This window comes from Heloderma suspectum, chromosome 1, assembly GCF_057233095.1.
Source record: "Heloderma suspectum isolate Gila_16-S chromosome 1, 16-S_ref, whole genome shotgun sequence".
NCBI lineage: Eukaryota > Metazoa > Chordata > Lepidosauria > Squamata > Helodermatidae > Heloderma > Heloderma suspectum.
The window spans coordinates 136240835-136268661 of NC_139458.1; the positions used below are offsets into that span (position 1 = coordinate 136240835).

General features: G+C 46.8%; 1 long non-coding RNA gene across 1 annotated transcript; it reads right to left on the reverse strand.

The window, feature by feature from the left end:
- Positions 1–27827, reverse strand: LOC146357970 (uncharacterized). Its single transcript, XR_014792484.1, has 4 exons — positions 27617–27827; positions 11489–11532; positions 9137–9250; positions 1–639 (listed from the first exon to the last, which is right to left on the reverse strand). It is a non-coding gene; the product is annotated as an uncharacterized LOC146357970 (long non-coding RNA).

A 27827-nucleotide genomic window follows, 5' to 3' on the forward strand; every position in this document is an offset into this window, starting at 1 on the left:
CAAATTTTGTTGATGTATTTAGTTTACTGCTTACACCGTTAGATCACCCAATAGCGCCTGGGGGTGTACAGGAAAATTAAACCATAGAATACAAAATCACAATAAAACAATGGTTAGAAAAGAGCATATAACACAACCAGGACAAAAGCAGGAGCAAGGGGTAAAATCAGGGTAGCATTTAATAAAACCAAGTAAAACAAGCAGCAAAAACAAAACATTGCAAGGATATAAAAAGCACTAAAATAACAGTTTAATGCTTGGGAGAATAAAACCTTTTTCTTCTGGTGTCTACAAGATCACTGCGTAGGCGCCAGGCGAGCTTTCCTGCAGAGGGTGTTTCACAGACAAGGTGCCCTGACCGAAGGCCCTTTCTCTTGTAGCCACTTTCCTCACCATATCTACTAAATGCTGCAGCCTCAGCACATAGCTTTGAAGGATGGATATATTTGCAAATACTGAAAAGCAATTTTGAAATAGCTGGATTTTCAAGACTGCTAGCATAAGATCGCCCATAATTTTTCGGGTTGTTTATTAAACTCCCATGTTGGGAGGGATCTTTACATAGGTTGGATGAGCAAAATTGATGTCAGTGGGAGCTCCGTTATCTTCAGTGATGGTGCAGGGCACATATGCAATGGCCTGAAATAAACAAAAAAGTTTCAGTATCATCATCAACAGCCTCATAATGACATTCTCCAGTGCCACTACATCTCCCCACATCATCATCAAAGCAATAATTTCATGTTTCTCTGAAGGAAAACTCTACCAGTGCAGCTCCTGCCACAATGGTGTGAATTAGGGTTCATCTTTGCTTTTAACATTGTAATAATTTCCCCCCTCTTTGAGGCTGAAGGTTCCAACATGGTGGAAAAATACATAGGCTGTCTTTTTTTCTCCCTTTTTTTTCTACAAGAGCCTGTGCTCGCTTGGTTCTGCTGAAGCTGTTTTAAAATATACTATCCCATTATGTAGTTATACAGACTAGTGGTCTACTTGCAAAGTTGTGCATGTTCCCAGCAGCATCCAGAGTCTAACAGAGGAGACACTATGTATATCTAGCATCTGCTAGCTAAGGGGTGGGACTAGGGATGTACAGATTGAGTAAGATCCGCGCTGTCTGTGTTTCGCTGATTGTCAGGTGCCTTTTGTTCTGTTGTCTGTTCACATATGGATTTGCATTTTTTTTCATTGTGTGGAAAAATACGCATATAATTCTGTAGGAGGGTTTGCCACAATTTACATGGTTTTCCTTAGTACGGAACATTTAGTGTATTGTCTAGGGATGTACGAAAATCACTTACCTGTTCGTGGATTATGTTGATGGTGGGGGGGGGGCGTTCCGTCCCTCCCCCTGGAATCCTCACCGGGGGGGAGGCGCTCCGTTCCTCCCCCCCCGGAATTCTCCAAGGCCGGCTGTGCTCCATGGCAGCTCCGCGGAGCAGCTGGCCAGGCCAGAGCCATCTGCAGCTGGATTTCCGGCCGTGGAGGGCTCTGGGTAAAAAAACAAAAAAACGCATATGCAAATGGCGGCAGCTACGGCCGCCGCCATTTGCGTTCCTTATTTTTGCCCTCTTAATCTACGTAAATATTTATGTAAACTATGACGGCGAAAATCAAGGGGAACGCAAATAGTGTAGCGGGCACTATTTGCATCCCTTTTTGATTCCCCGTTTTAGCCTACGTAAATCTTTACATAGGCTAAAACGGGGAATCAAAAAGGGACGCAAATAGCACCCGCTACGCTATTTGCGTTCCCCTTGATTTTCGCCGTCATAGTCTACGTAAATATTTACGTAGATTAACAGGGCAAAAATAAGGAACGCAAATGGAGGCGGCCGTAGCCGCCGCCATTTGCGTACGTGGTTTGTTTGTTTTTTTAACCCACCCAGCCATGATAGGCTACGTAAAGATTTACGTAGCCTATCATGTCGTTTTTTTTTTTTAAAACCTAGTCATGATAGGCTATGTAAATCTTTACGTAGCCTATCACATCTTTCTTTTTCTTCTTTTTTTTTACCAGACTGGAAATGGCGGCGGCGGCAGCTGGTCGGAAGCCCGGCCGCCGCCACTGCTGGAGCCGCTGCCACCCGGAAGATCCACCCCAGGTGAGTCTCGTCCCAGGGGGGATCCACGGGGGGGGGATCCGCGGGGGGTGGCAGGCCGTTCCGCCACGGAGTTCGGGAGGCCGAATGCACAGGCATTTGGCCTCACCGTGATCCGTGGCGGAATTCTCTGCCATCCCTGGTATTGTCCCCATTCCATTCCATGTTTCTCCACGTGTATTTAATAGTGTCAGCAGAAACTGGAGTATTTTCCTACAAATAAATATGTATAAACTTCAGGAAAGTAAAAAAAAGATCCGGAAGTCCACAGACTCTGTGCAGCCCGAGGAGGTCGGTCCGCAGTGGATTCCGCAGGTTGGATTCTTAGAAATCTGAGCTCATTTTAGTCCATCATGAATTTCTCCCGCATCCCTAGGTGGGACTGTAGTGCAGTGGAAGAACACATGCTTTGCAAGCAGAAGGTCCCAGGTTTTATTCTCAGCATCTTCAGTTAGATCAGAGCTAAAAGAGCTGGAAAACATCTCTCTCCGTGAGATTTTGGTAAGTCATCGCCAGTCAGAGCAGAATGATTAGACAATACTAGCCTAGATGGACCAACAGTCTGAAATGGTCTAAGGCAGGTTCCTATGTTTTTCACAAAGGCAGTTGCTCTGTAACCAGCATGTTTGCCCAAAGATCTTTTTCTCTGTGGAGTGTTTTATCTAAGACTTTTTTCCCATCCCAGCAATCACTTGCTAAGTTAACAACATATACATATCAGTACTAGACTTTCAATTTTCCTTTTTTTGCTCAATACGCTTGTATGAGGGGAATACTAAACTAAACAAACATCTTCTCTGCTGAAGAGAAAGGAGACATATGGCAAACCACCTGTGCTTTGGAACAACAACTACATTAAAGCTGAGAAAACCTGCCCTGCTTCCTCCAGCTCTTCAGTACATTCTCCCACTCATACACTTCCTGGGACAGATCTACATGGAAACGGAGTGAGAAGTGCTTTCTGGTTATATACGGATTTTCTTGAAATCGCTTTGGAACGTCAGGAGCACACGAAGCAGGAAAGTGGAACATACAGCACCTAAAACCCCGCTTTCACAGGTCACATGAAAGCACTTCTCATTGCGGGTGGGCTGAGTAGAACTGAACGTCATCAACCATCCTCAGTGAATGAGAGAGTCTCGTTCCCCGCCCCTGTCCACACACTCCTCAAGTGTGTGCATGTGTGGGAAGGAAGGAAGAGGAGGCTTTCCTGCAGAAACAAGAGTTTGGAGCTGGGGAAGTGGAGGCTAGCAGAGGGAGGCAACTCCAGCCCTTTCCCTCCATGCAGGATGTCTGTCCTAGGGATGTCAGAGAATTCCGCCACGGATCTCGGGGAGGCCGAATGCCAGTGCATTCGGCCCCCTGAAATTGGTGGCGGAACGGCCTGCCACCCCCCTCCCTTCCGGGACAAGACTTACCTGGGGCGGATCTTCTGGGCGGCGGCGGCTCCGGCAGTGGTGTGGCGGCAGCGGCTGCGGGGGCCGATCTTCCGACTGGCTGCCGCCTCCGCCATTTCCAGTTAAAAAAAAAAAAGATGTGATAGGCTACGTAAAGATTTATGTAGCCGATCACAGCTAGGTTTAAAAAAAAAACAACCTGTGATAGGCTACGTAAATCTTTACATAGCCTATCACGTCTGACTTTTTTTAAAAAAACAACCCGCGTACGCAAATGGCGGCGGCCATGGCCGCCGCCATTTGTGTTCCTTATTTTGGCACGTCTTAGTCTACGTCAAGATTTACATAGACTAAGACGGCAAAAATAAGGGGAACGCAAATAGCGTAAGAACGTAAATCTTGATGTAGACTAAGATGTGCCAAAATAAGGAATGCAAATGGCGGCGGCCGTGGCCGCCACCATTTGCGTACACGCATTGTTGTTGTTGTTTTTTTAAAGTCAGCCGTGATAGGCTACGTAAACATTTACGTAGCCTATCACGGCTCACTGCAGGGACGCAAACGGCGGCGGCTACGGCTGCCGCCATTTGTGTCCCTGCTAGCCAGCAGCCGGATGTCCTGCTGCTGGTGGAGCCGGCCGGCGGCTCCGCAGAATCCCTGCAGAGCAGAGCCGGCCGGCCAGGATTCTGGGGGGAGGGACGGAACGCCTCCCCCCACCATCAACATAATCCGCGAACAGGTAAGTGACTTTCGTACATCCCTAGTCTGTCCCTGGGCTAACTATTCACAGTATGTCATGCAAAAAAAAATTATACACAGACGGGAAAGCGAGGGCGTGGCCAATACTGGGAGCTTTCAGTAGCAATCTTTTGCAGTAGTGTTACTGCAATCTGCTGAAAAGTAAACAATACAGGGAGCAGAAGGAGAAGGGGCGGCCAGCACCAGGAGCATCCCCCAACACACTTTAGCTCTGTGTGTCTTAATCCTGTGTGTGTGTCTACCCAGAAGTGAACCTCACACCATTCAAGGGAGGCAAGGTGCCCAAGTTTTGCAGCTGTGAAGTGTCATCCTGTGCCTTTTCACTTGGGAGTAAGTCCCATTGTATTCAGCGGGACCTACTCCCTGGAAAGAGCAGATGATCACAGCCTCGCTCTATCTGCGTTCCCTTTTCATGGCCGGAACTATAGATACCATGAACCTGCCCCACCGCCCCCACATATTTTCTGCACAGCCTGGGACTGTGGAGCATGTGTGATATTGCTCCATCTCATACCAGGAACATATTTGAACTTAACTGACTGGAGGCTGATTGGGGGAGGACAGGAAGTGCTGAAAGCAAGTTCAGTGGGTGTCCCCCCTCCAGTAAGCTGCCTCTCCCCCTTGGTGAGAGGTGCTGCTCAGCAAATGAAAGAGGCTTGTTTCCCGCCCCTGTCCAGGCTCTCCCCTGCTACTGCGCTCTGAAATAAGGCTACATACCGTGAATCATGAAAGCTACTACTGCGCAATTGTGAAGGCTAGGAACAGCGCTGCAGAGCTTTTATGAATTGGAAAGGTAGGCTAGTTACTCTGACAGGTGAAAGCAACTACCTCGCTCTCCTGACACTTCGAAGACACACAACTGCGGTATTCTGAATGGGAAACACAGCCGGCAGACTGTGCACCCTACCGCCAATGGGGAAAAAGAGTGAAGGGGGGGAGGGGCAGCCCCACCCCTTGACATCGTCACTGCCAGGTCACAGCCGTGTCACAGAGGCACGCCCAGGATGTAATGTGGGGGGACAAGGCACACTGCAGCAGAACCGCTTGGGAGCCACTTTAAGTAAAAAAAATTTGGACTAAAAGGACTTTCTGAAAATGCAGCTTTTCAACAGGGAAGCTGCTGGTTGGCTGCAGATTGGCAACAGCATCATCTGTTGCAAACGACTCTGATGTGCGCCCTTTCCACATTTAAATCGGCCATGTAGATTGGCTCCTGGAGACTAGTGGGAGGCCATCCTTACATCCTTGGCCCAGTCATGGATATTCATGGATAAATGTTTTGTGGGCCTTGGCTCTTAACTATAAACTCCCAAAGCCCAGTTTGCTGGCTGTTTTTCTTTCTTAGCCAGTGTCATTCCCTGAAGCAAAGTACAGAACCCCCCTCCCCCCGATGGCGGCCCCCATCAGCTACCTTGAAAATGTAACATTTTCCTCCCTCACTAGAATGTTCACCCCTTCCCTCCCAACATCAGTTTTCCCTGCCCCAACACCCCTCCCCTCAGGTGTGCCGAAAAAAATGGAACTCTGAATCAGCCCTAGTTTTTCATAGACTTCCAAAATAGCTGGTTTATTTAAAATCTGGTGGTGACAGTTACTCTTATTTTATCATACCGAGAGGATGGTATTCCCTGCTGGTTTGGCTGAATAGAATTATTAATCACAAAAAACATTGTGTGTTTTAAAGGACAGCTTGTGTGATCATTTATTTGAGTTCTGTTATAGTAGTTGCAGTGAGTGAGAAAAGAGCTGTGATTACCTCTGCCACTTTTCACCATCAGATACATGGACCCAGTTTACACATCATGACAGCAATTCCAGGGTTGTTTAGCCCAGGAATTGCCAGAGGTGAGTGGAGCATGTGAGGCATTTCTTCTTTTAACAATCTAGGAACACCCCATCTCAACCCAGAAATTCTGGGTTGTTTAATGGTTAAACAACCCAGAGTTAACTCAACAATCACACATGGTTTGCTGTTGGGTTAACTCTGGACTGTTTAACCCCTAAACATCCAGAGGTTCTCGGTTCAGATGTCACAAAACAATCCAGGAATGGGGCATTCCTGGCTTTCTTGATTAAAAGTGGGAATGGCTCGTGCGCAGCTTCCATGCTCAGCTTGTCCCTGATCATTCCTGGGTTAAACAACCTAGCAATTGTCACTGTCACATGCGAATCGGGTCCTGATCTTGCAGGTTTTTATGCTGACTTTAAATTCTGGGATCCTTTGATTTTTGCTAAGACCTTTGGGAGTTCTTGCCCATAACCAGAACATACAAAATCATCCCTTTCAAAAAATTAAAAGCTAAAAGATTCCCATTAGTTGTGCAAATCTTACAATATTAGGAAAAGCCTAATGTTAACATTTAAAGAACCAGCTGCTGGGCAATGAGTACTTAGGTTTTATTCCTGATCTTATCACATGTAGCCCTTTCTGGTTCTCATTAATCAACCACTGATATTTATGCATAGGGTATTATCCAGTTAAGTATTTTTAAGCCGCATTGATTCCAATAGGATGGTTCAGGGAGTTAAGAAAGGAAATAAACTACTGTGGTTTAGAAAATAGAGGTCATTGCTGTGGTGAGGGGAGGTAGCCTTTCTAGTGTTAGGTCAGCAGAAGTAATGCAGTTCATTGGGAGAATGCATAGCTTCTACAGAAGTTTTATAAACCCTCCCCGCCCCCGACACACACAAAGGTTTTGTGTGTGGAAATAATATGTGTTGGGAGATGTATCGCTAGTACTAATCACATCACAAATGATATCCAGTTGGGGTGTAAAGAGAAGTCAGAACTGCACTGAATGCATTTTCTGGAAGAAGAATTGAATGTTCCCATGGACAACAGTATAGGAGACCAGGAGCTGGAAGTGTTTATACTGAGGAGAATCCTTGATGAGAAAAAAAGTTGCAGCTGACTGCAGACATTGGAAGTACATGTATGCAAGAGGGGACTGAAGACACTCATGTTTACTCTTGCGCATAAGTGAATCACCTCTTATGCCACTTTTGCCTCTGGCTTTTCAACCTGATCTGCTTAAACTAAGTGAAATATGAAATTCTTACTGTGTCATTGGTACAACAATTTGTCCGGCACCCAAAATGTGTTACCATAACGGTGATGCAGAACTCCAGAGAGCTGACCACCAGGAGCACAGCACTAAAAACTGTAGATGCCTGAACACAGAAGCAGATGGAAAAGATGATCTCTCGCTCAGTACTGGCAAATTAATTCATTTGTGCAACATCGGAACATTAAAAAGTGCTCAGATAACTACCTTCAGGGCTGTATTGTCTTGAAAACATCAGTGAACATTTTATCTACAGAAGATCTGGGGCAGTGGTGATAACTTTCAATCATTTGGTCAAGAGATCTGCCCAACATTGAAATTCTTTTAATATATAAAACACTAAAACCTATGATAGCAATTCAGTTATCAAAAAACCTGCCGGTTTAAGATCACAGTGCAAGAGGGGAAAAGGCAGGATATAAATGTAATAATAACAACAAAAATGTTGGCTCATGGTGCACAAAGCCAGGAAATTGGAAGCTAAGGCTGATGCCTTAACAGACCAGCTCTGTGATCAGTAATGATATTTGCAATGTCACAAATGGTGTTTGCTTATAACTGACCCTCCATGAGCCCACACTTTTCCTTGGTCTTTCAGGCCCAAATTCAGATGAGGAGAATGGAGTGCCTGGGACCAGCAAAGATGCCCCATCCTGCTTGCTATTGATGTCAGCAACAAACAGGCATGGGTAAACTCACAAGAGGACTGCTCTAGCAATACAGTCCCAGGCACCCCAGTTATTGAGGCTTATAATACTGGATCCTTTTTTCTTTCTCTGCGACTCACCTTAACTAAAAGGGTACTCCCATGCCCATTTAATTCAAACCTTGGTACAACCTTCTTGGCATGTTCCTGCTTGGTGATGTTGCAAAACAAGGAGACGTTACCTTTAAAACTGTTTGATAGGCAGTGATACTTAAATCAACACATTAGGCTAAAAATGTCATTTGAGCCTCCTTTTTATGGCATGTGAAAAAGCTTCCAGCTTTTGTTGCATTTCTTAAGTTTTCAAGAGGACACCATTTCTCAAGCATGAGAAAGAGACAAAGAGAGGCACTGTGCATTTCACATTCCATTATGACACTGACACTATCCAATAGGAGTCAGACAATAGCAACTGCACAACCACACTCTGCGCAAAATTCATTATCTAAATGGGCATACTATTTATGGATGGGGGAAAACACGTTTTCCAAGTGACAAGACAGTGCAGTGCGAGTACTGAGGAAAGGCAATTTTCCTGTAACGGAACTGCTGCTTTCAGGAAAGGCATTGGGATCCAGCACAGTTGAGCAATAACGATGCAGATATTTATGCTAAAAATCACCTGGACAGGACCCACCACGCCCATTCCATCACTCTGATCATGCTGCTTATACATGAATAGTTTTTAAAGGCTGTGCATGACGAAGGAGGAATAAAAGCAACAGAGCTGGTGGCAAAAGGGGGCTCAGCTATTGGCTATTTATTGAAAGAAGGCAAACATGTGGTGGTTGGGGAGGGTAGAAATGTTGGCTTAGACTCCAGAGCTTGCCAGATATCCAGGCTTTTAAAGCCATGGACCAAAATGCAAAGAAGGGTCATGCGTGTGTTGGAGAACCGTGTGTGCCATCTGAGAATTGCCTACTGTTTTCTCTGCAGCACTTCCCGTTGCCAAAGAGATAAGACACCTTTCAAACTGAACACTGTCAATTGTGTCTAACTGACAGTGGCTGTAGGGAAACAGCACGCAAAGTACAAGTGTGTGCTTCTTTCCCTTTCATGCATGTCCTTTCTCTGTTTAATCAAAGTTTGGGGAATTTGTTCACTTACATTTGATGCACCACGAGCAAGTGTTAGATAAAGAACCAGCTCAAATATATATGCCAGGATGCTAACTGATGCCATCACAGCACTTGTGATGTTCATTCCCACACTGCAATTCATCTGAAATAGAGAGAGGAAGAATCAGACCGTCCCGAGGTTCAGAGAGAGCACACGCCCCTTTGAAGGCAAACTGGGCAGTTTCGAAAAAGAGCCACACCCAGTCAAGGTGGAGCGAAACACATGCTTGGAAAGAAGCTGTACTGAAGCTTTGCTCAGTCAAAATCTACATCCAAAGGCAAATCTAAAGTGCCTCAGGGTGCTGTGGAGGGATCAGTAAGCCACGTGGCACTGTGCAGCATCCTGTGCGTCGTCCTTGGATCTCAGTTTCCCCCACTGGGGAACCAAATACAACTTGAAGGCCAGGGGGTTAGAAATGAGGGGAAAAGGGATGAGATTTCTCCACAACTTAATACTTAAAGTTGTGGTTAAAGAAGCTCCGACCTTGTTCATCCCAGTCAGCTCTATAAGACATCAGATGGGCAGATCAACCCTAACCTCCTCCGACAGCCATCCAAGGTGGTTGGCATGGGGCAGAGGTGCCTCTCGGGTGGCGGGGAGGAGCTCCGCTGGCTGGGGGTGTGCGCTGGAGGCCCCAGGTTTGCCTGCAGAAAAGCCCCACAGGTGTAACTGCATCAGCAGCAGTGTCCCCACTGGCTTCAAAGGGTCACATCAGCACGCTGAATTGTGATCAGAAGTAGAGCTGTGCACAAATTACCTCTCAAAATTCTCCACCCTATTCATGGGCAGAGAAATTGGGGGGACCATTTCACCGTCTTTCTCCAGTTGGTGGAGAAATTCTCCAACAATTTCTCACAGGTCGGGCTCACCACTGGCAAGGGTTATACAACTTCTTTCCCCTTTCCTAAGGGTTGTTGTTGTTTTTCTTTTGCACTGCTACTGCAAGTGTCAACAGCAGCAACTGTGTTGGCAGCCTGGCCTCCATTTGGCATTCTCCACAATACCCGAAGACCGGGGAAGGGCTCTGGACAGCATCGTTCAATGTATCTAGCATCATTCTGGAGCGGGGTGGGGCGGGGGGAGGAAGGCAAAACCCACCAAAAAATGGGGAAGAACATTACAGGAACTTCTGCAAAGTCGCCTTTCATTTCTAGGGGTTGGGGTTAGAAAAGAAAAATCTCAGGACTTTTCTGAGAAAAAATGTCTTCTGAGCAATTTTGGATCAACTCTAGTTGCCATTCTTCAGGACTCGGCCCTTTCCCCAGGGTCTTCCCAACATTACATTTCTTAGGAGTGATTGTGGATACATCTTGCCTCTAATGCAGGGCAGACAGAGGATTGTACAATGAGAGACAGGGCACTCAAAACACTCCTCAGCCACCTCTTCAGTAAGGGAAGCACAAGAACCCTGATTCCCTGAACACAACCCATGAGAATTCCTCCAAAATTTCTTCTGCTTTGAATGTCTTTTCGAAAGGAATTTCTTTTCTATCAAATTGAATGAGAATGGCTGAAAATAACGTGGAAGAAAATTCCAGCACAGCACTAACCGGAAGACGGAAGTACACTGGGAGCCACTGATGTTCTTTCAGTTCTAGCAAGGTACATTCCCACCGAATCAAAGAATTAATCAGACAAATAGCTATGGTTTGCCTGATACAGGTTTCTATTGTCCCCATGCATCCTCTTTCCAAATTCCAACAAGGCTGGAACTAAAAGTGTCCCCTCCCTCCCTTTCTGAAACAGCATGGATCTGTTCAGGGCTGGATGTTGATGGGAGCAGTGAGTGGGACCTGAGCAACACATGGCTGCCCTCAGCTCTAGGTTGGCTGTAGAGTTACTGAGCAGCACCAGTTATACAAACAAATTTGCACAGCTGCATAGTGTGGACTATGGGGTGTGAGCTGTGCTCTTTGCAGATGTAAAAGCTGCTTCACTGGGGCCTTCTTTTGAGTAGACTTGGTTAGTCTACTTGGTTAACTGAGCTGTGTTTTGTATACTTGGTGGGAAAATGTCCAAATGGGTAAGAATTAAATTTGGCCCTGCCTCTTTTGCTTCCTTTGTCCTTGGACTTGCCCTTACACCCCGCCCACTGCTGGAATGCAGCCCCTGAGACCCTTCCTAAATTCAGATTCAGCCTCTGGGCTGATGGAGGTTCAACACCCCTGCTGTAGAGTTGCTGAGTAGCACCAGCCCTGCAAACATCTTTGACTTACAGCAAAGGCACATCTGTATGGTATTGACTATGAAAATTGCCTTGGCTATGTAATACAGAGGAAGAAGTTTATCTGAGGGCATCTCCAACATTGTATAGGTAGAGCAGAAGTTAATATATCTCACCAAGTTGGTGTTGAAGTGTTTTTCAGCTGACACAGACACAGATCCTGAAGCAATGTAATGTCAAAAAGGAAAGGGAGAAAAAAGAGATATATTTGATTGTAATTCACTTAAAATTTAAAGAAAAGATTTCTATACTAAGCAAGCAAGCAAGCAAGCAAGCAAACAAACACCTGGGAGCTATGAGCATGCTGTCGGAAAATATGATATTTTTTCCCTTGAAGACCAACAAGTGTCACCTTTAAATAAGGAACAGCATTGGCCTCCTGACTGCCTTACAGTTCTTCCCCTCGCTCCAACAGAACTGCATTCAGAAGTGATAAAGTGCATTTTTTGTTTGACCATCTGTGTTTGAACCTGTGTGCGTGGCCAGCTGCTGTTTCAAATGTGAATCTTAAACCAGAGCCCTGCTCAGGCATTCAAGAAAGGGTTAAAATCAATATATGAGGAGGAGGAATGCTCCAGCCCCATTCCTCTCTTAGGTTGTGTTTGGTGTGGAGAGCGACTGTCTGAAGAGGAGAGCCTCTTGTCTCCGCGTGGGGGCTCTCCGTGTGAGCCAGAATATGAAAAACTGCAAGAGTGGGATGGAATCTTCGCAACAGAGCTTAGATATACCCCAAAGGCCCAGTCCCTCAGGCTCAGGGCAAGGAGCACTTATTTCCTTCATTTTCACAATAAGCCGAGTTCCCTGCTTTACCAGGGAGTCAGGATTTGTGTCAGTCACACAGGCTGGCAGCCAAGGGAGGTCAGGCGGGTGAGGAGCAGCTGCTGAACCGCAATGTCAGCACCTTCCCAAGGAGAGGTCCGTGGAGCGAATCCAGCTCAACCTGAGGCCCGTCAAAGGAGGCCTCCCATGTGGCTGCAGTCACTGACCACTCCGTGGGAGAAAGAGTGTACTGGCTCACAACAGAGCTCCAGAAGATAAACAGGACGAGGAGTGATCCTCCCTGCCTGCCCCCGAAGGAGAAGTGGGCAAAATTGCTGAAGAAGCCAGCAAGGAAGAGCAGCGCTGCCGCTGCCAAGACGAGGCACATGCCTTCCTGTTTGAAAAGCGGAGGAAAAGGAGCAGTGCCAAACGGCGTGAGGAGCAGGCAGCCCAGTCAGGGCTTCTGGCGCCAGCAGAGGCTCACTTGTTTGCAGGGGGGGTTGGTGACTGAGGAATGGGAGTGGGGGGAGGTGGTCCTGGGGTGGGGGGAAAGGAAAACTGGAGGTTGGGAAAACGATGGAGGCAGGAAGGGAGGAGGCTGCATGGAAGGGCAACTAGGGCAGCAAAAGACCATGACTTGCTGGCCCCTCCTGCCCAGGAAGTGACATGCTCCCTGTCCCCCCCCTTAATTTTTCACTATCTCAGTTATGCTGAGGGAGGGTGGGTAGGACCCCCCACCCAATACAGCATGTGACAGCCATCATTTGAAAAGGACAGGACACATGGGGTTGCCATTTTAAAGGAAACACAGCCCGGATTTTAGCAAAAACAATTGCGAAAGACTCGAGTTATTACCCACTTTTACCAACAGAAGGCGGTGGGCTCTGCCATCCTGTGCTCAGCACACGTGACCCCCCCCCAAGCTCTCAGGCCCAACTACGCCTATGGGTGGCCGCTAAACTTTCAACACCTGCCGCTCAAAGACTAGAAGGCCCTAAGCAAGGCCCTTGTTCCTTCGCAAGGCGTGAGCACCTGCTACCCAAGCCTCTCAATCCGGCCCAAAAGTCTGGGTCGGGGGCTGCCCACTTCCCCCACTTTGTGGAAGCGACTAAACAATCTGTCTAGGCTGCCATGAGACCTGATGCCTAAGCCCTTCCCTCCGCCCATGTGCCCCAAACCTCCACTCGGTGATCTAGCAGCTGCTCTTATCAGCAGCCAGAATTGAAATAAATTATTGCCCACTGCATGGAGCGGGCAGCCAATAAAGGAGCCACGTAAGGCACGTGCCAGAGTCCTTCTGATTAATCAGGCCCCAGTCTAGGTGGGATGCTCTGTGTAGAGAATTATGCTGGGAATTCAATCCAGGGAAATGTTCAGGGGTACGCTGCAAATTCTCCACGACTGTGAGAATGGTTTGGGCCCCCTCCCTTGGGCTTCATGCTTGCAGGCTTGGGGGGACAGGGCTCCTTTAGGAGCCCTCAAGAATCCAGTGGCGGCTAGGGAATAAGAGATTGTGGGTGGGTGCTGACACAGCACCCACCCCCAACCCAGCTACATCACATAAAATAATAATAGGAACTATGGTTGCATGCAAAGGTATTGGGACTCATACACCTATTTTCCCCAAATGCCCTTCGCCCTCTCCTGGATTGCTATCCAGATAAGTCAGTAGTATGCTGAAGTTGAGCCCTCTTCACACTAAGGTTCCGCATCCCATTCCCATAGCCATGGATGCACCAAACCTCAGGTCGGTTAGGGACAGGCCTGAGGTGGTGGCAGCCAAGATAGAGAAGGCAAGCAAGGCTGGCAACGTGGCTAGCTCAAGACAAAATGGAAGCCTGGTCTACTTAGGCATAGGGCTTATTGAAGGACTGCCACTTCATGCTTGCCACCAGTCAAGCTGCCTGCACTTCGGCTCAAGATCAAGCTACTGCTGCATCATCAAAATGCACCTTGAGGAAATGCAGGGGTTCTTGGGCCCATCTGAATTTTCACACTCACCTAGCAAGGTCCACAGCCAGCATCCCATCCCCACATGAAGGAAGAGTTGAGGGTATAGGTAACCTTTTTAACTAAATACAATTGTATGCCATTTTGGCTGGATCAGCTTCAAGCAGGATTGGATTTACAAATCCAATCTGATGCATCAAGAACCCTGGGGTGTTCTGGAAGAGATGGCCAGATCACTGGCAGGCCATAGGCATCACATGTGACCTCACTGCTCAGACGGAGTCACACAGCTAGTCAGGAAATATGTATTGCTATGTTGTTGGCCAACATAGGGTTTTTCAGCACAACATGTTCCAGGCGTAGATAATAATGTTGTGGAAGCCCTCTCTCACTTCCAGGAGAAGAGATTTCCAGTCTTGGACTGGAAGCAGGAATCAGTCCAGACTCCTTTCCCAGATGATGTGTGGGTTCCTCAAAATCCACACTGTGACTAGGTATCTGTCCCTCATCCAAACTGATGGCTTTTTCATATTGGCCGCTCTCTGGAACCAGGGCCTCCTTCCCCAAACCATATCTATCCATGGGGCGGTCATTTCACCTTTTAGTAAGGCCCATGGTAGGCCTGATCCCTGGGCCTCCTTTTGTACTAAAAGGGCAGTAGAGGGCTTGCACTGGGAGTGACGAGCAACATCCAATGGGAGGAGACTCATAACATTTACTCTGGTGGCTTGGCTGTGTCATATCACCACTAAGTTATGTTGGTCATAGTTCAAGGCCACATAATGCAGGGCAGCCTTCACTCTGGCAATTTTAGGGACCTTAAGGGTAAGCAAACTGGTTTCTGCATACTGGGCAGATGCCACAAGGGAAGCCAGGGATGTCCAAGTTGTGACACCACTGGCAAAGTGAGTATGCTTCAACATTATGAGTTAAAAAATGGTTAAAAAGGGGAAGGGCTGCCTGGTTCACCTGAGGGAGACCATGACTAAGGGCCCATGCCCCACCTCCTAAGGGCAGCATGGGAGCATTAGTAGAACCATTGGTGAGAATACTATAGGGCAGTATCAGCTCCTTGGATTTTTCTCCTCATGAGTTCAGCTCATATTACTTCAGAAGCAGGGCAGCCACAACCACAGCCAAGTGGGGCGTGCCGGGAGACAAAAAAGCCAGGCAATTCGCTGTAGCAAATCATCGATCAACAGATCTAACACCTGCCCCCTGAGGACCTCTCATCATTAATCCCATCTGTTTATAGCTGCAGAGCAAGAAATGCCACTTCAGTGTGGATTTGTGGGTACGGCATCCTACACTGGGCATGACAACTGGCTTAAAGGAATGGAAGGGTCTCAGGCTGAGCTCCTAGGAGATACATCTGGAGGTGGGCCAAAGACCTGGCCAGAGTGGATGTGGCCACATGGAAGATGAATAAGGCCATACAGCACTTTGTGCAGACCCAGAACAGGAAATGTAGCCATCAAGAACTTTACAGGCTTAACAGCATCCACCTCTCTGACAAAGGCATCAATATCTGGTTGGAAGACAACTGAGATGGTATCATGAATTGGCTGCAACCTGAACAGGTGTGGTGGTGAGGTGGGGACAGGTGAGGGACGCCCCCCCGCCTCTTGTGGCATGATGGGCATTGGGATGGATCCATTGGTGAGTGGGAGTACGACTGAGCTCCACACTCTCCCATGGTGGGGATTTGTGTAAGGGATCTTGGGGACATGGCACCAAGAGCAGCCCAGCAAGACCAGCTGCAAGCTGGTCATGTCCAGGGTGGTAGAAAGGGGTTCACATTAGTGGTTCATGCTATGGTGTGCCCCTGGTCCTGCCATCCACCACCAGCACTCATGGCATGCAGGCCAGGAAGGGGGAATTGGATAGCAAGCAGGCTGGCTGATGACAGGAATCACGCCCTATGCTGCCGCCAAACCTATTCAAGTGAAAGTCAATAAAGTTGTGGCCAGCTTATTATCCCAGCTATGGCTGTGTGTCTAATTTGTTCTCTTCTCTTTGCAACTCGGACCCAAGGAAGCGCTGCCCGTACAATGTTATGTCTATTCCACTTGTCAGAAATCAAATGGAAGGTGAGAGACATAGTGGTTTATTTACTAGCCATTTGTTCTCTGCAAAGAAAGAGTCAATGGCTAATGAGGAATTTGAATATCAAAGGCTTAAATTTTTCAAGGTCTAAATTCAAAACAACACTGAAACATATTGCCTCTCAAATGGCAAATATTCCAGGACTTACAACCCAGGAATGGATAATGTACAAAACCAGAGGAAAATGGGTTGCTCATGGTAACAAAGGCAGTTCGGACAATCCCAAAAACAATGTGTATCAATGCGATTATGATCTGTATGGCCTGTGGGAAGAAAATGCACACAGAAGATAAAGCAATTCACCCAGACCTGGAAATGTATGACTTAGCAATATTAATTTAAAAATCCAGGGAAGTCATTCAGTCCATTTCTTTTACGCAATACAAAATGTAAGTAGGATCACTTATTCACCCAGAACTCACCAGACATCCTCGAGAGGGCGAAAGCTTCAGTCTGTTTCCCGCCTCCCAGCTGAGCAGAGCAGAGCAGAGCAAGCTGCTCCAGCTGGTCCAGGGACTACAGAAGCAGGCAAGCTCCCAGAGAGCGAGCGAACAGAGCGAGCGAACAGGGGGAGCAAACAGGAGTTGGCCAGGGGAGTTGGCAGGGGAGGTCAAGGGGGAGGCCCCTAACATTTTTTTTTATTTTTTTTTTACTAACTTTTTTTCATTTATTTGTCTTGTAACACACACTTCCACACCAGTGGGACTCTGCTTTTAACCTCTACTGAGTAGAGGAGCAGGCACAGGCTAGTCTAGAACAATCACAAAGCTAGACACAAAAAGGGAAAAGAGGCAATGGAAGGACAAGACTCTCCAGTGGTGGTGACCTGCAAGGTGTGTGCAATGTTTGTTTTCTTGCCTGAGAACAACATGGCCTACACCTGCAACAAGTGCAAGTTGATCACGCTGCTGGAGGAAAAAGTAAGTGGACTGGAGCGGCGACTGTCAACCCTCCGGGGAATAAGAGAACACGAAGAGTTCTTGGACAGAATGGGGGAACTACAGCAGCAAAGGGCAGACCAGAAGCTTGAAGAGCAACAGCAAGATGAGGCAGTGGGAAATGCTGAGGTGAAAAAAAATGGAGTAGAGGATACTCCTTGGAAAACGGTGACAGTTAGGAGAAGAAGAACTAGACGCCACTCTGCACCAGTGGAAGCGGTGGAGCTGTGGAACCGATTCCAGGTACTTGCAGATGAGACTGGAGGACAGCCTGCAGAGGAAGAATCACAGGGGAACCTGCATGAGAGTGAGCAAGAGGCTAAAGGTCAGTCAAACAGAGGCGATGAAACCCAGGCCTACAAGAAGAAGAAGAGAAGAGTGGTAGTAGTGGGAGACTCCTTGCTGCGTGGGATCGAGACCCAAGTATGTCGCGAAGACCCGTGGACTCGCCAGGTATGTTGTCTCCCGGGAGGACAGATTAGAGACGTGACTGAAAGGTTGCCTGCACTCATAAAGCCCACTGACAGGTATCCCTTTCTTCTCATCCATGTGGGAACAAATGATACCGCCAAGCGGAGCTACGAAGAGATCACGTCAGACTTTGAAGCTTTGGGAAGGAAACTCAAGAACTTTGGGGCCCAGATAGTTTTCTCATCCATCCTTCCAGTAGTTAGAAGAGGGATAGAAAGGGAACGAAAAATACTCCGGGTGAATGACTGGCTACGAAGGTGGTGCCGACGAGAGAGATTTGGATTCTGGGACCACGGGCTATACTTCCTGGAAGATGGGCTGTTGGCTAGGGATGGGTTGCACCTCACAAAGGCTGGGAAGAATGTGTTTGGCCACAGCATGAAGAACTTCATCAGGAGGGCTTTAAACTGAATCCTACGGGGAAAGGAGATGTAATGTTGGGGGTAACAATGGACGTAGGCGCATGCACTGCAATGGAGAGAACAGCTCTGATAGCGCCCAATAATAGTCTTCAGACACAGGTAGGAAGAAAGCCAGACTATGAAGCACATGGTCTTCGATGTCTATATACTAATGCCCAGAGTATGGGAAACAAACAGAACGAACTTGAACTCTTAATACAGGAGGGAAATTATGACTTGATAGCTATAACTGAGACTTGGTGGGATGACTCTCATGACTGGAATACAGCAGTTGAAGGATATAACTTGTTCAAAAAGAACAGGAGGAACAGAAAGGGAGGCGGGGTTGCACTGTATGTGAAAAATACATATCTCTGCACAGAAATACAGGAGGAGGAGCTTGGTAGCCCCATCGAGAGCATCTGGGTTGAAATAAATGGAGCAAAGAATAAAAGGAACCTGGTGGTCGGAGTCTACTACCGGCCACCCAATCAAGGAGAAGACAAGGATGAAACTTTTGAAAAGCAAATAGCCAATGTTTTAAGGAAGCATGATGTAGTAGTAATGGGGGACTTCAATTTCCCCGATATTTGTTGGGAGACAAATTCTGCAAAACATGGCCCCTCCAGGAAATTCCTGACTTGTGTGGCGGATAACTTCCTCCTACAGAAAGTAGAGGAAGGAACTAGAGGATCGGCTATCCTTGACTTGATCCTAACCAACAGAGATGACTTAGTGGATAAAGTAGCAGTTACAGGAACTCTGGGGGAAAGCGACCATGTTGTACTTGAGTTCTTGGTTCTAAGGGAAGCAAAAGCCGAGTGTACTCAAACGCGTACCCTGGATTTTAGGAAAGCTGATTTTAATAAACTCAGAACAATGATCAGTAAGGTCCCATGGCAAGCAATGCTAGCGAGAAAAGGAGTCCAAGATGGGTGGGAACTTTTAAAAAAGGAAATTCTCAAGGCACAATCACAAACAATTCCAACAAGAAGAAAAGGTGGAAGACAACAGAAGAAGCCAATGTGGCTTCACAAAAAGCTTAGGGATGACCTGAAAACAAAAAAGGACACATATAGGAAGTGGAAAGAAGGCCAAGTAACAAAGGAAGAGTACAGGCAGGTAGCACAGAATTGCAGGGATGGCGTCAGGAAGGCTAAAGCGGAGAACGAGGTGAGGTTAGCGAGGGATGCTAAAAACAACAAAAAGGCTTTCTTCAGCTACGTGCATAGTAAAAGGCAGAGGAAAGAAATGGTTGTTCAGCTATTAAATAAGGATGGCAAAATGATAACAGAGGACAAAGAAAAGGCAGAGGTGCTCAATTCCTACTTTGGCTCAGTCTTCTCCCAAAAGAGGGTCTATGACCCCCCTGGCAAAGGCGAAGTGCAGGCTGAAGGGGCAGGATTGCAGCTTGAGATCGACAGGCATATGGTCAAGGAACACCTCATTACTTTGAATGAGTTCAAATCTCCAGGGCCAGATGAACTGCATCCTAGAGTCATAAAGGAACTGGCAGAAGAACTCTCAGAACCGCTGTCTATTCTCTTTGAGAAATCATGGAGGACCGGGGAAGTGCCAGATGACTGGAGGAGGGCTAACGTTGTCCCTATCTTCAAAAAGGGTAAAAAGGAGGAACCTGGGAACTACAGACCAGTCAGTCTGACATCAATCCCTGGGAAAATTCTGGAGCAGATCATAAAGCAATCCATCTGGAAGCACCTTGACAACAATGCCGTGATTACTCGAAGCCAACATGGATTTGTCAAAAACAAGTCCTGCCAGACAAATCTGATCTCATTTTTTGATCAAGTCACCTCCCTTGTAGACCGTGGGAATGCTGTAGACATCATATACCTCGACTTCAGCAAAGCTTTCGACAAAGTGCCCCATGATATCCTGATGAGCAAACTAGCTCGAAGTGGGCTAGATGAAACAACGATCATGTGGATCCACAGTTGGCTACAGAATCGGACTCAAAGAGTGCTTATCAATGGGACCTTCTCAAACTGGGGAGAGGTAACGAGTGGGGTACCGCAGGGCTCAGTCCTGGGCCCAGTGCTCTTCAATATTTTTATTAATGACTTGGAGGAGGAGGTGCAGGGAATGCTGATCAAATTTGCAGATGACACAAAATTGGGAGGGATAGCTAATACTTTGGAAGACAGAAACAAAATTCAAAGTGATCTGGATAGACTGGAGTGCTGGGCAGAAAACAACAGAATGGCATTTAATAGGGACAAATGCCAAGTTCTGCACCTAGGAAAAAGAAACCAAATGCACAGTTACAAGATGGGGGATACGTGGCTCAACCACACTACGAGCGAGAAGGATCTTGGAATTGTCGTCGATCACAAGCTGAATATGAGCCAACAATGTGATGTGGCTGCAAAAAAGGCAAATGCTATTTTGGGCTGCATTCATAGAAGCATCGCTTCCAAATCCCGGGAAGTACTAGTTCCCCTCTACTCAGCACTGGTTAGGCCTCATCTGGAGTACTGTGTCCAGTTCTGGGCACCACACTTTAAGAAGGATGCAGACAAACTGGAGAGGGTTCAAAGGAGGGCAACAAAGATGATCAGGGGACTGGAAACAAAGCCCTATGAAGAGAGACTGAAAGAACTGGGCATGTTTAGCCTTGAGAAGAGAAGACTGAGGGGAGATATGATAGCACTCTTCATGTACTTGAAAGGTTGTCACAGAGAAGAAGGCCAGGATCTCTTCTTGATCATCCCAGAGTGCAGGACACGGAATAATGGGCTCAAGTTACAGGAAGCCAGATTCCGACTGAACATCAGGAAAAACTTCCTGAGTGTCAGAGCAATACGGCAATGGAACCAATTACCTGGGGAGGTGGTGGGCTCTCCCACACTGGAGGCCTTCAAGACGAGGCTGGACAGCCATTTGTCAGGGATGCTCTGACTTGGATTCCTGCATTGAGCAGGGGGTTGGACTCGATGGCCTTGTAGGCCCCTTCCAACCCTACTATTCTATGATTCTATGATTCTATGAGAGTGAAGTCAAGTGGGCCTTAGGAAGCATTACTAACAACAAAGCTAGCAGAGATGACAGTATTCCAGCTGAGCTATTTAAGATCCTAAGAGACGATGCTGTTAAAGTGCTGCACTCAATATGCCAACAAATCTGGAACACTCAACAGTGGCCACAAGACTGGAAAAGGTCAGTTTACATTCCAATTCCAAAGAAGGGCAACGCCAAAGAGTGTTAAGACTACCGCACAATTGCGCTCATTTCACATGCCAGCAAGGTTATGCTCAAAATCCTACAAGCTAGGCTTCAGCAGTATGTGAATCGAGAACTACCGGAAGTACAAGCTGGGTTTCGAACAGGCAGAGGAACTAGAGATCAAATTGCCAACTTTCGCTGGATCATGGAGAAAGCGAGAGAATTCCAGAAAAACGTCTATTTCTGCTTCATTGACTATGCTAAAGCCTTTGATTGTGTAGATCACAACAAACTCTGGCAAATTCTGAAAGAGATGGGGGTACCAGACCACCTTACCTGTCTCCTGAGAAACCTGTACGAGGGTCAAGAAGCAACAGTAAGAACCAGACATGGAACAACCGATTGGTTCAAAATTGGGAAAGGAGCACGACAAGGCTGCATATTGTCGCCCTGCTTATTTAACTTATATGCAGAGTACATCATGAGAAACGCTGGGTTGGATGAATCACAGGTCGGAATTAAGATTGCTGGGAGAATTATCAACAACCTCAGATATGCAGACGTTATCACCCTAATGGCAGAAAGTGAAGAGGATCTAAAGAGCCTCTTGTTGAGGCTCTTGAGTGCAAAAGCTGGTTTGAAACTCAGCATTAAAAAAATGAAGATCATGGCATCTGGCCCCATCACTTCCTGGCATATGGAAGGGGAAGAAATGGAAGCAGTGACATATTTTACTTTCTTGGGCTCCAAGATCACCGCAGATGGTGACTGTAGCCATGAAATTAAAAGACGCTTGCTCCTTGGGAGGAAAGCTATGGCAAACCTAGACAGCATAGTAAGAAGCAGAGACATCACCTTGCCGACCAAGGTCCGTCTAATCAAAGCTATGGTTTTCCCAGTAGTAACGTATGGCTGTGAGAGCTGGACTATAAGGAAGGCTGAGCGCCGAAGAATTGATGCTTTCGAACTGTGGTGCTGGAGAAGACTCTTACGAGTCCCCTGGACTGCAAGGAGGTCAAATCAGTCCATCCTAAAGGAAATCAACCCTGAGTGCTCATTGGAAGGACAGATACTGAAACTGAAGCTCAAATGTTTTGGCCACCTAATGCGAAGAGAAAACTCTCTGGAAAAGACCTTGATGCTGGGAAAGACTGAGGGCAAAAGGAGAAGGGGACGGCAGAGGATGAGATGGCTAGATAGCATCACTGATGCAATGAATATGGACTTGAGCACACTCCAGGAGAGAGTGCAGGACAGGAAGGCCTGGCGTGCTATGGTCCATGGGGTCATGAAGAGTCGGACACGACTGAACAACTGAACAACTGAACAACAAAATTTCCAAGACTGTTAAAGGACAGGCTAGTTAACAAGGCAGGATCATAAGCCATGGTTTGATCCTGGCTCGTTTCAACAAACCATAGTTTAAAATAACCAGAGATCTTCCCAGTTCAGATGTGAGGATAAACTCTGGGTTAGTTTAAAAGCTTCCAGTGCTTTTCTACATGACAATTTTAACTCGCTACTTTACCAAGGCTTCTGCTTCCAGATTTTTGGTGGGATTAAGATCGGCTCCTTTATGCATGTTTTTCCCCCAGAGTTTTTCTTTCTCTGCCTTTGTATACATTCCATTACACAACCACTAGGTGGTGGTGTGGTATAGCAGAACTGTGCAAATACACTAGGGTTTCATGCCACCATTTACAAATACCAGATTTTCCTCACTAGAAAAAAAAAGAAGCCAGAATGGTTGCAAACAACGGGAGAGGCCCTGGAGAATAATGACATCATGTAAAGCACTCGCAAACTACTGTGAGGAATCACGAGCACACAATAAATGTCTCACGTAGAAAGGCTCCCACTGTCTTCTTTGGACTACGCTGGAGTAGGAAAGGGTAAGGGGGAGTCCACAACTCACTTCGTATTCTCATAACATTAAATTACAGTTTAGAATTATGTCCAAAATGGCCCCAGCTGTCCAGTCTCTAAATTACATAATGCTGTCCTGAAGCTTTTGCTTGGAATATTTTCACTGATTTTGGTGTGTGTGTGTGTGTGTGTGTGTGTGTGTTGGGGCATGCAAAAGTAACTGGGGACCTCCCCCCCCCCCCCAAGGACAGGCAAAAGTGTAAATATTTTTGGACCCTGGGAGCTTACCATTAAAGGTGAGGACTGCAGCTCTTTTTACGCTTTTGCCTGCTATCTCAAGGACGCTGCTGAAGAATGCCCTTCCAGTTTTGCAGCTTATTGATGTGACTGCAAGTGGGGCTTCCTTTGCCCATAGCTATTGGGAGGTACTCTACATTTCACTGCCCCTGAGTGCATGAGGCAAAAAGCCAATACAGTCCAAACATCTCCTACAGCAGATCTGAGAATGAGATATAATGATGGCCCTCTTTTGGGTGATGATGACTACCCTTTGATTTAGTTCCTGTTCATCACATTTTTTCCTCCACTGAAATCACCATGGAAAAGAATATGAGCAGATATCAAACACACTTACCCCCAGAGTCTTAGTACGTATGTCCTAAGTGGGAACAGTTGGTCCCTGTTTGAAGGAGAATCACTGGCAGACCCTGAACTTATGGGCTAGGGAGAGTCCCTCCCCTTTTCCCTTGGATCCCCTGGGCGCAACCGTTGTTTGCGCGCCAACTGGGCACTACGCCTCCTTTCCACGCCCTCCATTTGGCGCCGCTCCCTGCGTCAGTGTCGCACGTCCAGCAAGTCTTCTTCCTGTGCTCTCTCACTCCCGGGACTACTATCTATGCCAAGAATGCCGGTGGGAGGAATCTCTGCCAGCTGTTGGCCCTGGGAAGGATGAGCGCGCTCCTCTCCCAGGAGCGGCTGCTCTTCCTCAGAATCAGAACTACTCTGGGATTCTATGGGCTTAGTGTCCACCCTGACATCTATTTTGGGTTCCACCTGGTTGGCTATGCGTGATATGCGTAGGAGGGCATAACTGTAAGGGAGGGGCACCCCCCTAAGTTATTCTGGCTGGCAAGTTCTTGTTCAAACTGCTGGCATTGTCTCTGATTTCCACTTGGCTCCTCTACTGATATTCCTAATTGTGTGGAGTAGCTGTTTTCCTTTGTAGCCTGAGAGTCTCCGAGTATTTGCATTTGTAAAGAGCTTCATCGTTAATTAATTAATCGTTAATTAATAAAGTAGTGAGCCTGAGGCCTGGTATCTTACAGTGTGTTGACTGGGGAGAGAACCAAGGGACTTGACACTTTGTCACCTGATTGCAGACTTGGAAGCTCCCATTCTCTTTTGTCAAAGTACCTTTTTTCTCTCTGCTAGTGCTTCTTTCTTCCTTCGTACATCTCCATTGTCATAGTCTGTGAGTAATGCCTCAGCAGTAGGAATGTAGAGTGCATCCTTCATTCCATAAATAACTGAACTGTAGGCTATCCATTGTCTAATGGTGTTGTATAGCATGCCAATAATGCTTTATATAAGTCTTCTTTACGGGCAGCTGCTTTTTTCAACAGGGTTTTTTTGTTAACTTTTTGGAAAGATATCTCCATAAAACCATTAGATTGGTAGTAATGGGGACTAGAAGTGCTGTGGTGAAAGTCCTTTGCAAATTGATTGAACTCTGAACAGGAAAACTGAGGTCCATTGTCACTAAAAAGTTCACTTGGAATTCCATTTCTTTCAAACTCTGGTTTCAGATCTGCTGTCACCAATGCACTACTATGTGCAGACTGCTGATTTCCGGATATAGGCAGTAATAATCTGTAACTATCAAGTACTTCTGCAAGTACCAAGTAAAGAGATCAGTGCCTACTTTCTCATGTGCCCTCTTTGAAACAGGGTGTGGAATCAGAGTCTCCACCTGCTGGCATGGTTGGAACTTCAAGCAGGTGAAACAGTTTACCACAGTATTAGCAATATCATGGTTGATCCATGGCCAATACATTTTATGTATGTATGTATGTATGTATGTGTTAAATTTCTATCCTATCTTTCCTCCAAGGAGTCCAAGGCTGCATACATGACCCTCCTCCTCTCCATTTTATTCTCACAACACCCCTGTGAGATAGACTAGGCTGTGAGTCAGTAACTGGCCCAAAGTCACCCAGTGAGCTTCACAGCTAAGTGGGGACTAGAACCTGGGTCTCCCAAATCCCTGTCCAACACTTTAAACATTACACCATGCTGGCTCTCAGTATATGACCGTCCAAACCTTCTTTCATTTTTGGACACCTTGGGTGATCTTCATGAACCATCTGGAGATTTCATGTCAAACGATCCTGGGAATCACTACTTGCTGCCTTTGAAAATCAGTCCATTGATCTCCCAGAGCTCATGCCTGCAGTTCCAGTAATCCCATATGCCTGTATTTCAGCTGTTGTGGTCCTCTGGCCAGCCTTCCAGTATATGCTCTTTCACTAGCTGCATGCAGTCTTTTGTCTGTCCATAGATAAATCTATGATATCTCTGACAGTCAATAGATATCACATCTTCCAGAAATGTCGGTTCAGTCACTCTGAATACTCATTTTACTTTATTTAATATTAGATTTGCAGTTCTTCTTGCTTCTAAGACTTTCTGAAGCCTTAGTTCAGCTCTGGTAGGGCTCCAAACACAATGGTATCAACTCCATCAATATGCTTATACGTCATGGGTATGGTTTTGTGGTACATCTTGGATGCTCAGGCTACGCCAAATGGGTATCTCCCTATGGGGGTATTAAATATACAGAGATTGAAGCTATCCTTAGTGAGCTGAAATTGCCAAAAGCTTGAGGGGGCATCTAGCTTATTGAAAAAAACAGGCATTTGCAAATTGTGCAATGATTTCCTCCCTAGTGGGGAGTTTGAAATGCTCCCTCTTGATAGCCTTGTTAAGGCTTCTGGGATCTATTTAGGGATGTGTGAAGCCCCCTTACCTTGAGTCCACGGGGGGGGGCGATCCGTCCCTCCCCCCCGGAATCCTCACTGGCCGGCTCCGTGGCACCTCCGCGGAGCTGCTGGCCAGCTCCGGCGGCTGGCAGACTTCCGGCCACTGGGATGCAAATGGTGTCCGGCGTAGCGGACACCATTTGCGTCCCTGCTCTTTGCCGTGATTTACATAGCCTATTTTACGTAGATTTACGTAGCCTATCACGGCAAAGAGCAGGGACCCAAATGGCATAGCGGATGCCAGATGCCATTTTCTTCCGCAGGATGGCAGCATGGACCGGCGGCAGGTAGGATCCATTCTGCGGCAACTTTGCGGGGTGGCGGAGGTGGGTGGTCCGTTCCGCCACGGACTCCGTGGCGGAATTCCCTAACGCCTCATTGGAGTCTGTGGCAGAATTCTCTAAAATCCCTAGATCTAGAAATGCTCGTAACTTCCCATTAGATTTCTCTAGAATGGCTACAATGGAAGCTCACGTATTCTGGAAGTTCCTGGATCTTGTTTGACCTGTAATGCTTCCATCCTTCCCTGAGCGTGTCATCATGAAGTTCAAATGGCACCTTTCTGCACAGACGGATTACTGGGGGAAATTGCTTTATTTATTTGTATTATATATTTGCTTGGCAGGCAGCCAAGACAGTCAAATAAAACTTGATATACAGAAATCAATGTCTCATATTCCTAATTCCCGTTTTTTCATGAGAAAGCTTCTCACATGGCAAACCGGAGATTGGTGTCACTTGTTTTGCATATTACATGCCAGTTTATACACTATGCCTTTGCATCTAGCACTGTCAATACACCTTTCCCTTTTACAGCTGTAATGTTGTACAAATCGCGCTATTTAGCCCATTTACACTTGCAATTTTGCACAAATTGGCTATTTATGGCTGCCATTTTGTGCAAAAATGGTTATTTCCATAAATAGCTTACCCGTGTTTTCGCACAAAATGGTGGCTCGTGGAAAAGCAGGAAAACGTGAGCTTTCCCAACTCGGCGCGCACCTTGTCGGGCAAGCTCAGAGATCCACGAGCTGGCGTCTGGGGCTGAGCTGGCAAAAACTCGCCAGGCTCCACCCTCAAACCGGATTCCCCCAACATCCCTAACAGGGAGCACGTGACTCCCTTGCTACAACAGCTTCACTGCCTACCAGTCTGTTTCCAGGCAGAATTCAAAGTGTTGGTTATGACCTAAGAAACTCTATACAACTTGGGACCAGGCTGCTGGAAAGACCACCTTCTCCCATATGAGCCTGCCTGGGTCTTAAGATCTGCAGGAGAGGCCCTTCTTTTAAGATTGCCACTTTCAGAGGCATGCTGGGTGGCAATGCAGAAGAGGGCCTTCTTGATATCCGCTTCCAGGATGTGGAACTCCCTGCTGTGAGAGGCTACGTTCTCTCTCTCTCTCTCTCTCTCTCTGCTGTCCTTCCACTGGCAGGCAAACACCTTTTTTATTCAAGCAAGCTTCTGGCATGTAAGCAAGACTGTTGAGTTGGATGTTGTTTTTATTCTATTATTATTGTGCGTTTTCTTACCTGTGTTTTATGTTGGTAGAACAGCGAGAACCTGACGAAGCTGAGCTGTGTGGAATCCAAGGAGAAGGAGAACGCTTTACCCTGGATAAATCACACTGCAGACTCTAGGTCAAAGGAATAAGAAAGCTGGCATTTACTGCAGGAAAGTCATGTTGTATAGGAAGGTCCCCAACTCAATATGGAGGGAGACCCAAAGAGATGTCTCCTGTCT